Below are 11720 nucleotides of genomic sequence, written 5' to 3' on the forward strand. Positions count from 1 at the left end.
CTTACAAAGGAGCACATCAAATTTCCTTACAAATAATCAAAAAGCCCACATATATTTTTATAGGAAGTAGTACAACAGTCTGACACTGAAAGAAAACATCATTTTACTTTTAACTATACTTTGAGAAATAAAGAAAAAGCAAACATATAAGTTGTCATGCAGTTTTATTTTTCAGTACATCATTTTACTTTTAACTATACTTTGAGAAATAAAGAAAAAGCAAACATATAAGTTGTCATGCAGTTTTATTTTTCAGTAAGATAATTGCAGATATTTTTAGGGTTTTTTTGGTCTATGTAAATGTTAGTCTCTGTTGTCATGCATAATCTGATACTGTTTTAATGGAAGATCATTTGTAATTAGGGTGATATTTGTCCAGTTGTGATGGTTGAAGATCTGGTCTGGAATGAGGGACAGCTGATGTATCAGGTATCGTAGGCATTTGCAACCATGGTTTGCCTATTGGTAGCAGGTTAGGATGTGGAGCCTCGTAGACTAATACCACAGGATATCTTGTTGGAAGAGCGGATGGTTCCACTATTAGCCCCAGAAAACAGTTTTGCAAGGGAATTATGTTGCGGTATTGAGAAGTTGTGGTTGTAATGAAATTCACAATGTGGCCACTTGCTTGGATGCAGGTGCTATGAGAGTGCATATGAATAGAGGTCAACTGATTTAAAATAGCATGCTGATCTGTTGCAATTTGTTGAGACAAGTGACAATAACAAACACTTAAAATATCAGATTTCTGTTTCATCACACAAACTTAATATCATCAAAAAATTCATGAACATGGTTTACTATTTTCAAGAATGTGCTTTTGGGAAAAGAGCACTAAAGTTGTTAAGCCCTCAAGTGAAAACATGTTATATATTAATAGTAACATTGCATTAAGTGGCTTTGGTACATTTATTTTGATTTCACTGGTAAGATTCAAAGTTGTTAGCAAAATTTCTTAAAATGCTGGAAGATTAATTCTCAAGCTGAACTCAATAATTTCAAAAAAATTAAAAAAATTTTACCTTAGTATTTTATATAATTTTCAAAATCTGGTCTTACTTCATGTATTAACATATTTACTGATGTACAAAGTAAAATTACATATATACTCTATGTAAAGTGGTAACTGAAATATATTAAATATCTTGCTTAAGACAATGGATTCATTCTCTCCTGCCAGAAAGGTGGCTACAAAGGCAGATCTTTGAAAATTCTGTCAAATTTTACTAAATCCATAAAGGCTGAGATGTCAAACAAAACTTTTGATACTGTCAGCTTGAAATATTCTGTAAGGAGACTTTCTATGCAAAATTTCTTTCTTGACAAGTCCTTCATTAATCACTATGCAAGTTCCATTCCCATCCTATAGAATAGACTTGAATTGGTCACTCTCAAATATTTTCTGATATTTCCTGGGGAAGGTCAGAGAAAAAAAAATCATTATCTTTATCTGGCTCAGAAACACACACTGTGTCACATGGCCATTTTAACAAGGATTCTTGTGAAAAAACCTGAACAGCATTTTCTTCAATCATTGACCTTAAGTCTGAGTCCCCGGGGAATGTGAGTTTACACAGTGGTGATCTAGCGGAGGCTTCTGAATCAGTTAATTCATCTCTGGGAGAAACAACTTGAGTTTCTGAAGAAACATGTGCCATCTCAAATAAATATTTCTTTAGATACTCTTCCAGCCTGTATGGTTTTCAAGACTGAAGCTTCAAACGCAGCTTCAGAAGGCTTATGCAGGTAAGGCAATCTAAAGCATCACTCTAGTATATGTCAAGCTGAGTAGCAAAGACATCACAAGAGGACTTTAGTCTCCTAGCAATCAATAAAAATCTGGCCAAAAGTATTTCCTTCCCAGTCTGAGAAATGTAGCCAGTGAAAATAAAACATAGACTGCTCACTTACACATTGTAGGCTGCAAAATCACATCCCTGTAGCAGCATTTAAATAAATAAGAAAATAATGTCCTCAATCCCTGAAATAAATGTAATTCTCTCCCTGACACAGACACTCTTACTAGACTGGTGAGAGGAGCATAGGTCCTGGTAATTGCAAAATGAAAAAAAAAAAAAAAAAGAAAAAGGAAAAGGAAAACAAAAGTGAACGATTTTAAAACCTCTATGACGTTGGCATGTTGGATTGAAAACTGTTGCAGTGCAAAACCAATGTGGTAAAAAGATATAGCCATAGAGAAAAAAAGTAGGTTACTGGTTATGAGAGGCTGAGAAATAAATAGAACTGTTTAGTAGATATGGAGTTTCCTGCTGTGCAATAGAAATGTTTAGGAACTAAAGATAGATGATGATTGTACGACATCATAAACATATTAAATTCCATTGAATTGTACACTCAAATGTAATTTTTCATTATGTGAAACTTACCTTGATAAATCAAGGGGAGAACAATTGTGAATAAAACTAACTAATTACATTTCAGAATAAAAAGTTATTTATATGCATATCTCTTCAAAACCTTTTTCAGTCATATCAGAAAAATAAATAATGATTTTATTTGGTCTGTCTGTAAATATCTGACAAATGTTAATGATGAAAGAGATTTTAAAAGAAGGTGATTTACTTGTAAGGAGATCCCAAAGAGTAGGAGATGTAAATAAATAATAATAACAATAAAAATAATAACAACAAGAAAATGTTGTAAGAAAAGTAAGCATGTATGTTTGTCTAAGCAGTAAAATTTTTATTTGGCTCCAAGAACATAATCTCTATGAAAAAAGATTTTGTAAGGAATAATCTTTGTGTCCTGCAAATAATTGTTAACATTATTAAGCAGGATTTGAATTTATAAAGTAATGTTGCTATTGAATAAAATAGCAATGCTGCATTAACAGTAAGACTTTTTATATCTTCATGGTTGAAATTTGACATATTAAAATTTGAACTCTTTGACATTGATAAGTGTTGAATACATGTAGAAGAAAGAAATAAAATATTGATATTTCTCATATCGTAGGAGTTAGTTCTTTCATACTGGGAAGAGGTGTCATTGTTAGAAGATTGTCTTCGTCTAACATCCTTTAGGTTTTGGTTTTTTTTTTTTTTTTTGGAAAACGTAGACTTTAAATAACTGCTTTTATCAACAGGTTAATCCATGCAGTTACAAAGTAGTTAGAAATTTCTGAAAGGTGTTATAGTTAAAAAAAAAAAAAGCTGATTCTTACACATGTATTATCTAGCAATTCATGGGGACACTACTGTTCAAAAGGCACTGGCAAAATAACTCCCAAATGAAACACTCAACCCAAGGTTGTTTTCAGCTCTCTGTTAGTGAAGCTGGGTGCAGAATGGAAAGCCTCTAAAAGGAGAGGATACAAAGTCAGGTGAGTAGGGGCAATTGGCAATGCTCAGAGCCTGCCAGACTCCAAACAGGGAGCCAAAGTGGTTTTTTTCTGGGACATTCTACTTGAATTATAGTTTAGTCAACCATAGATCTTCAAAAGAGAACAATTAGTTAACATGATAAAAAGTTTCCTGCATTCTTTGGACTATGTGTCTTAATTATAGTAAGCAAATTCTGATGGTTTTAATGAAAATAGCCTCCAACATTTTGCATGTATGAAGAAAACTTAATTATCCACAGGGCTTTTAATGTTTGCTGGACAACAATACATGAATGATAAGCTATAAATAATACTGATTTATGATATAAAAATACTAGTTTTTTTCATTTATTATTTTTATAGGCATTCACTGTTTGAGTCAAGCTTAGGCTTGTTAAGTGATTAAAGACAATTTTATTACAGCAGCATGTACTTATTCTATTCTAAAATAATAAAATTTGTAAACACAAACAGCTTTTATATTTGTTTGCAACCTGCAAAATTGAGTTATTTTGCTGATATAAAATACTGAGAACTCACTTGAGGACCATGCCACCTTCTGAAAAGGCCACACACCTACTTCTTAAATGTGTTAAAGTTACAGCATATCCCAGACTCATCCAGAGCAAAATAAGTAAGCAACTGACTGCTCTTGACTGTCCCTTCCCCAGCACTAGCACTGATTGCATTGGGAAAAGCCACAGAGCAAGGCTGCACAGCCAGATGGAGGAGGCTTTTTATTTGAAGGCAAAATACCAAAATGGCTCTCTGGTGTAGGGGACTTCTACTTTCACACTCAGCTTGTACATGATCCTCTAACCTTAACTTATTTCTCCTTAATGGGCTGATTTGGACTGACTTGTTGAGAATGGTATCCATTATTAATGAGTCAGGAGAGAAAGGGATTTCTGTGGTTGCATGTAAACTTGTGATAGGTCTGCAGAAGTTACACGTGAAGAGGATAGTGAGGAAGTCAGCCATGATCCATCTATGTGAAGGTCAAACCAGCTTCATTGTACACTTTGAAGACTTTCTCAATGGTATTGACATAGGCAGCTGTTCTCAGGTCCAATCCCAGGTTAAACTTCCTGGCTGTGCACAGGATTTGCCTGGCAAAACACTCCATTGTGTATGCCAAGCCAGAGTGCATGATGTCTTTCTCAGATGCACCCGGCGTCCTGTCTTGGAACTCTGTTGTGGGTACAATGGGAATAGTTCCACCATGCTTTCCAAATTGTCTTTCTAACCTCTCTTGAACAGACAAAAGCAAGTGGTAGTTAGAATCCCTTTCATACTTGAAGGTCAAATGGCTACAGCTGACATGATTTAGATTCTTCAGCCACTCAAAGTAAGATACTCTCATTCCTCTAGCATTCAAGTAGAGATCTGGAATAACAATTATGTTTCTCTCCAGGAAGATCTTGTCAGCTTCTGGAGTTGTTTGCCCCTTGGCACCTTCAGAAATGATCTTGGCTTTGACTCTGGATTCATTGGATTTGGTCAACTGATTCCCACGGGCAGCTGGGATCAGTATGTCACAGTTGACCTCCAAGATGCTTCCTTCATAGGGCTTTGCCTTGGGGAAGCCCAGAATGGGCCCACGTTGCAATTTGAGGTCTTCCACTTCCTTTGGGTAAATACCACCTGGATTCCATATACTCCCTTCAGACTCACCAACAGCAATACATTTAGCACCAAAACCATGTAAATATCTCATAGAGTGTAGGCCCACATTACCAAATCCCTGAAGGACAAATGTTTTATCTCCAAACCCTGGTGTCATTCCTAAAATGCTCATGTAAGAAGCTTCATTGATGATGTTTTCAATCCCACGGAAGACACCATGGCCAGTAGCAGAGATGCGTCCATGGATTCCCCCTTGGCTGATGGGTTTACCAGTAACACGGGCTTGTGCATTAATGTCATAGTGCTCTATGGTACTGGCATAGGCATCAGCGATCCAGGACATCTCCCGCTCACCTGTGCTCATGTCTGGAGCAGGCACATCAATGCCACGACCAATAAAGCCTTTCTTTGCCAGCTCCTTGTGATCTTTTCCAATTCATTACTAGTATAGTTCTTGGGATTGTTCTTAACAACCCCAAATAGCACATCAACCACTGCACACTTGTATGTCATCAGAGAAGCCAAAGCTTTTACTTCATCTACACTCACATCAGTGCTGTAATGGACACTTCCCTTGCAGAGCTTGCGGTGCTGGCTGAGCTGGGCCGTGTAGCCTTAGATGACCTCCCAGGAGCCGTCGTCGTGCCCGATGCGGAAGGAGAGACTCAGCACATGGTTGCAGGGCTTGATGATCCACAGGATGCTGCGCAGCCTGTCCTCCTTCTGCTCCTCACTCTCCCAGGTCCTCAGGTCCTCCACCAGCTTGTCTTCCACCATGCTGGTGCCGCGATTGAAGAAGCCCTCCACCATCTTGAAGAAGTTGGGGTCGTCCTAGCGGTCGTCCGCCGCCTCGCTGTAGTGGCTCCATGTGGCCAATGCGAGCCCCGACTGCGGGGTGGGGGCGGATTGTCCCCGGGCCTGGCCCAGCAACGCGGCCTTCTGGGCGGCCGCTGAGCCCAGGGCAGCGGGCCCGGACCAGGAAAGCAGCAGGGCTTCACCCCAGGTTTTGCAGTTTTTTGTTCTTGTTTAATTCAGATTTTTTTCTACTAATATTATGTAACAAAAATGTTCACATCAGTAAATTCTTTGTGAAGATAAAACCCGTCTTCTACCAGATGCATGTGGTTTCTCAATTTTGACCTTTTTTAAAAATTAAAAAAAGTGCAAAATTAAAATATATATATTTTTAATTTTTTACTTTTCTGGAGAATTTTCATGTCGCTCTATCTGAATGGAGTATACGCTTCTTTTGTGATGGGAGGGGATGAATGATTACTGACAGTAGCAAAAGATGGGAGATGAGTGTGGAGAAAAGAGAGCGTTAATGGGAGGATCAGAAGACAAAATCACATTAAATGTAGGACAATCTAAGTCAAATTCTGGCTGAGCATTTTGGGTTGCTAAGATGGGTGACTGTGTAGGGAGGGAGTATGCCTTGTGTTTTCAGGGGGAGATGACTCAGCTAAAGCTGTCTTCTGACTCCAAACTACAAGTCTACCTATAGTCATAAAAAGGCAAGAAAAGAAGCATTTTTACATAAAAAAAAAGGTAAACGTAAAGTAGGCTGTATCCACTTAGCTACGTAAAAGAATCAGGTACCTGTCTGATCTCCTTAGTGGCAGCCTGTGATACGCATGCTCTTGCAGCTTCAGCCTCCCAGTTAGCAGGTTCTCCAGGAAAAGGCCAGTAGGCTCAGATAACTATTCAGTTTCTTTAATTATTTTAATATTTTTTATAGACAGAGTCCTGCTATATTGTTCAGGCCAGCCTCAATTTATAAGCCTGAAGTGATCCACCCAGCATGGACTTATAGATTGCTAAGGTTACTGGTGTGAGCTACCATATCTTCCTGATTTGTAAAAACTTTTGTAGAGATTGTGTTTCACTATTTTGCCAAACCAGGTTCAAAATTCTTGGCCTCAAGCGATCTTTTTGCCTTGGCCTTCCAAATTATTGGAATTATTATTATGAGCAAGAAAACCTCAGCTAAAATATGTTATTATCTTTTTAATTATCACTTAATATTTTATTTAGAAAAGGTAAAGATTCATACTTAATGATACACTGGAAAAAGGTGCAATACAAAGTTATTGGAGTAGGAACCAATTTTGAAATAATAAACACACACTTAGATTACACAATTTTAAGTTTATGAAGAATTCTCTCACAATTACTGCAAAAATGTTTATTGTATATTTAAAATTTGAAATAATATTTTTATGATTAGAAAAATGTAAAGAAGTATAATAGACAACCAAACCAATTATAAGTTCCCTATGAATAAAATCCAAAGCCATATACCCGTCACTGGCAGGAACACAAATTAGTATTTTAAAATGTAAAATACAGTGATAATGAGGAATGTAGCAGCAATCTGTGTACTAATCATAGTAATTTATATTGATTCAGGCAGAAAAATAATTCTGCTCTTTAAATAAAAAGTACCTATACAGTCAAAGACAGTTGTATTTTCAAGCTGTTTCTTAACATAATTCTTATTAGTTAACAGTAGTTTTTACTGACGATCTTACCACTTCACTAACCCACATTTTAAACTAATGCTTGAGTAAAAAATAATAACTGGTGTAATAAATAAATGATTTTCATATATCCATACATTAAGGTCCACTATTCTAAGGTGCAGATATCTTAAATTTTTTACTTTAAAATAACTAAACCAGAAACGAAACACATTCACATAAATTAAGGCTAATGATTCTATGAAAAAAGCAAACAGAAGACTGAAGAAAAGTATTAAAAACATGTTGATGCCTTGTAAAGAATCATAGAAGCCAAGCACACATTATTTTTGTTACTAAGAAGCTAATCTAAAAGCTTAGCACAAGCAGGGTTTAAATAAACACCATTACAAGTAAGCAGTTCTTTCACAAACTGCAAATACTGAACTTTATTGCTTTCACTTAGGAATAAATGTCATTTTTTTTTTCCATACACTTTTCTCGAAGGCTGGTGACATGATGATATGATGTGGTCTTGCAACAGTTAGCCATAATATATGTCTTATCATCTCATCTTCTTCACTAATCATGTCCACTTGTTTATTATTTCAAAACTATGTAAGCATTTTATCCCCTCTTCTGCTGTCTATATGACATGCACTTCAGCATGTGATCAAATACATTCATGTACTCTCCATCAAAACACTAATTTTTAAAATTTCTTTTTTTATCATTACACTTAAAGTTCTCGAGTACATGTGCACAATGTACAGGTTTGTTAAATATGTATATATGTGCCATGTTGGTGTGCTGCACCCATTTACTCGTCATTTACATTAGGTATATCTCTTAATGTTATCACTCCCTCCTCCCCACTTCCCCCATTCCATGACAGGTCTCATTGTGTGATGTTCCCCATCCTGTGTCCAAGTGTTCTCATTGTTGAATTCCCACCTATGAGTGAGAACATGTGGTGTTTGGTTTTCTGTCCTTGGCTATAGTTTGCTCAGAATGATGGTTTCCAGCTTCATCCATGTCCCTACAAAGGACATGAACTCATCATTTTTTAATGGCTGCATAAGTATGCCATGGTATATATGTGTCATGTTCTTAATCCAGTCTACCATTGATGGACATTTGGGTAGGTTCCAAGTCTTCACTATTGTGAATAGTGCCACAATAAACACACGTGTGCATGTGTCTTTATAGCAGCATGATTTATAATCCTTTGTGTATATACCCAGTAATGAGATGGCTGGGTCAAATGATATTTCCAGTTCTAGACTCTTGAGGAGTCACCACACTGTCTTCCACAATGGTTGAACTAGTTTACAGTCCCACCAACAGTGTAAAAGATTTTCTATTTCTCCACATCCACTCCAACACCTGTTGTTTCCTGACTTTTTAATAATCACCATTCTAATTGGTGTGAGATGGTCTGTCATTGTGGTTTTGATTTGCATTTCTCTGATGGCCAGTGATAATGAGCATTTTTTGATGTGTCTTCTTGCTGCATAAACGTTTTCTTTTGAGAAGCATCTGTTTATATCCTTTGCCCACTTTTTGATGGGGTCGTTTGATTTTTTCTTGTAAATTTGTTTAATTTTTGTATATTCTGTATATTAGCCCTCTGTCAGATGGGTAGATTGCAAAAATTTTCTTCCATTCTATAGGTTGCCTTTTCACTCTGATGGTAATTTCTTTGTCTGTGCAGAAGCTCTTTAGTTTAATCAGAACCCATATGTCAATTTTGGCATTTGTTTCCACTGCTTTTGGTGTCTTAGACATGAAGTCCTTGTCCATGCCTATGTCTTTTATTGGCTAGGTTTTCTTCTAGGGTTTTTATGGGTTAGGTCTAACATTTAAGTATTTTCAGTGACTACTATAAACACCTCTACACCAATGAACTAGAAAATCTAGAAGAAATGGATAAATTCCTTGACACATACACACTCCCAAAACTAAACCAGGAAGAAGTTGAATTCCTGAATAGACCAATAACAGGCTCTGAAATTGAAGTAGCAGTTAATAGCCTATCAACCAAAAAAAGTCCAGGACCAGATGGATTCATAGCTGAATTCTACCAGAGGCACAAAGAGGAGCTAGTACCATTCCTTCTGAAACTATTCCAATCAATGGAAAAAGAGAGAATCCTCCCCAACTCATTTTATGAAGCCAGCACCATCCTGATACCAAATCCTAGCAGAGACATATGTACAAAAAAGAAAATTTTAGACCAATATCCATGATGAATAGCGATGCAAAAAAATCCTGAATAAAATACTAGCAAACTGAATCCAGCAGCATATCAAAAAGCTTACCCACCATGATCAAGTGGGCTTCATCCCTGGGATGCAAAGCTGGTTCAATACACGCAAATCAATAAATGCAAACCATCATATAAACAGAACCAAAGACAAAAACCACATGATTATCTCAATAGATGCCGAAAAGGCCTTCGATAAAATTTCTCATCATCATCAATTTTAAATCCTGTTAAATCTTCACCATCAAATTTATACCAGGAATCTCAGTCATCATCCTACCATTTTTTGAATAATATAAGAATATTTATGCCCACTGCTTGCTTGACCACAGAATACAGGCACACTTAAAAGTCTGCATTTTGTGATCTTTGTAGTTTTATTTTCAGGTTACTCTTTCTGTTAAATCAACTGATTTTCTGATTGGACAATATTCTCTTCCAGCTTTGCAATGCTTGCTTCTGTGTAAGGTCGCGTATCCAACTCCCAAGGAAATTCAAAGTAATCACTGAATGTAAATGCACATTTTTATTCATACTCAAATCCTTTATGTTGACCAAAAAAAAAAAAAAAGAAAAAAAATTATTTAAACAGCAAGTGCTTAATTATGTTAACATACCATAGAAAGACAACATGTAAAATGTTCACATTCCCTGAGCAAACATTAAAACAATTTAATAATAATATTAGGGCTTATAATCTTTTAAATTTATTTATAAAAGTATAAGTAAATAATAATTAACATCATTAGGGTGATTATGCCATCGCTAACATGAGCAATATTTTCCTACCAAAGCTTAAAATATTTACATAGAGCAATCCTTTGATAGTTATAGGGGATTGGCTCCAGAAGCCTCTTAAATACTATAATTTGTGTCTGCTTAAGCTTCTGATTTACAATGATGGAGTATGTAAGTATAATTCACATCCTTCCTCTTGTATAGTTTACTTTTTCCCTACATAAATATTTAATAAAATGTAAATGCTCCATAGGCAGATAATATACTCTAACGGCCTTAAATTTGTTACATTTTACGGTCGTATTGGTTTGTTTTTGTTTTTGTTTTCAAATATCTTAATATACGTTTGCAGAAATCTGGTTGCAGAATCTGTGTATGTAAAAGTCTCTTATTTGTTGTAAATCAGAAAACATTACTGACACAGACACTGATGGCTATGTGCTCTGAGAAAAATAACTTATGAGGAATAAGATAGTTTGTTCTCCTAGAATTCAGAGTTCTCTTGTGAGTATAATGTATTTTTACAGATTTCATGATATCATTTATGTGACATATTTGGAATTATTACCACACAACAAATATGGCTGTTAAACTAGTTGTGGAAGGAATGAGAACATACACAGGAGCTCCAAATGTCATAATTTCCTTGTAGCTACAGAGAAAAATAACGTTATCTTACACATATCTATCATGTTTCTATATGTTTTTCTCTACACCTGAGGTTATTGATACAAAAAGAAACAATATCCAGTTTATGCACTGATGAAGTTCATGGCATAGAAAAATTAGCTAGGCAGACATGCACGCCACAGTGAAGTGCTAAGAAAACATAAAGCACAAGCAACCAAGAGCAAAGATGGAGACTTTATTAGAATTTTATATTCTGTCTGCCTCATTCACTTTTTGTCAGTATAATTATCCATCTTTATCTGTTTTAAATTCAACACCCTAGGGGTAAAACCAACTACAATATCAGGACTTGAATTTTACATTTTTGTTATTGTTGTTTGTTAGTGGCTGTTAATCAAGTGTTAGTGAACATCCCATATGGAGATTCTAATAAAAGAAACACTGCCAAGGTTGCAATGACTGCATGGTGTGATGTATCAGATCTAGAAAGGCAGAGGAAAGTTTGTGTTTTAATCTCCATTGATGATAAGTGCTGAGATGCTATTTGAAAACCAAACAATTTCTGATCACTGAGGAAGACAAACAGAAATTTAAGAATTATTTACTACAGTTAAAATATTCTAATTTATTTAGTTTCTGTCAATATCTATGCAAAAAA

The 11720-nt window shown here is 35.8% G+C and overlaps 2 pseudogenes; both read right to left on the reverse strand.

Moving 5' to 3' along the window:
- Window positions 1-246: 246 nt before the first annotated feature.
- Window positions 247-1522, reverse strand: LOC129053281 (heat shock transcription factor, Y-linked-like; annotated as a pseudogene).
- Window positions 1523-3771: 2249 nt separating this feature from the next.
- LOC129053477 (glutamate dehydrogenase 1, mitochondrial-like) lies at window positions 3772-5794 on the reverse strand (annotated as a pseudogene).
- Between the last annotated feature and the right edge of the window lie 5926 nt (window positions 5795-11720).

The sequence above is a fragment of the Pongo abelii genome, chromosome Y (genome assembly GCF_028885655.2).
Source record: "Pongo abelii isolate AG06213 chromosome Y, NHGRI_mPonAbe1-v2.0_pri, whole genome shotgun sequence".
Lineage (NCBI taxonomy): Eukaryota > Metazoa > Chordata > Mammalia > Primates > Hominidae > Pongo > Pongo abelii.